Genomic DNA, 1,062 nt, shown 5'->3' on the forward strand with positions numbered 1-1,062 from the left:
TCATGATGTGTTTCACGTTTCCCAGTTGAAGAAGTGCCATGCAGAGATGGCCAATATTCCCTTGTAAGGATGCTTGACCCTGGAAAGGATAATGATGTTCCATGAAGTGGAATATGGACTCCACAAGTATAAGTTTTTATCTCGGTATGAGGGATATCCAACGAGGATGAAGAGATAAATTACTATTGGATATAAAGGAGGTATGATGTTGGAAATATGGATCAAGGGAAACTCCATGATGAGTCTGAGTAATCATGTCCTAGTTTGGTGCCAATAGAAGGAAGGAAGACAGTACAATTGGATGGATTTAAGAATACTAGGAAGTTGGAAGTTGGAATAATGATCAGTTGCCCGATGATAAGTTCAAGGACTACAAGTGATGAGATGGGTCGTAACCCACGGGCCCCAGGACCTGCCAAGAAGCAAGCACATCCTTGCTGAAGGAAGAACCCTGGAGGAAGATACGACGTTTAACGGCAGACAATTTTATAGGAGTAACGCAAAACCTGAGAGTTGTGAAGAAACGATAGATGTTTGTCTGGCTTGCAGAATCTATGGATATATCCGAACTTCATTCGTCGACAAGAGAAATTCTGCAATGCTTGTGAGGATGACCGAGTGTTAGTATGCGAGATTCGCTAAACTGTATACATGGTAATGATTTGGGTGCAGGATGGATTGATCACCATACCGACTTACTTTTATTGTTCGCCTTGCTATATGGGATGGTAAATCTGAGTGACTTACCTATAGTAGAGAGACGATGATCAAACCTTGTTTAAACCCTAGAATGGTATAAGTATTTTCCCTTGTACAAGGCAGCTTTGCCAACCGTAGGTTATACGATGAGGATCAACCCAGACCCATTTCCTGCAGGAGAAACCATAAATTGTTGACCACCATGAGATATCGATAGTTGATTAGTATTGGCGCCAGACCTGTCAGCTAAGAAGACCCAGTCTCGGAATAACCTTACCAGGATGAAAGTACAGAAGAATTGAGGAAAAGGTTATGTCGCTGCCGGAAGAGCCAGAGAAGGAATTATCCTTACGATCTGAGAAG

This window comes from Triticum aestivum, chromosome 1A, assembly GCF_018294505.1.
Source record: "Triticum aestivum cultivar Chinese Spring chromosome 1A, IWGSC CS RefSeq v2.1, whole genome shotgun sequence".
Classification (NCBI taxonomy): Eukaryota; Viridiplantae; Streptophyta; class Magnoliopsida; order Poales; family Poaceae; genus Triticum; species Triticum aestivum.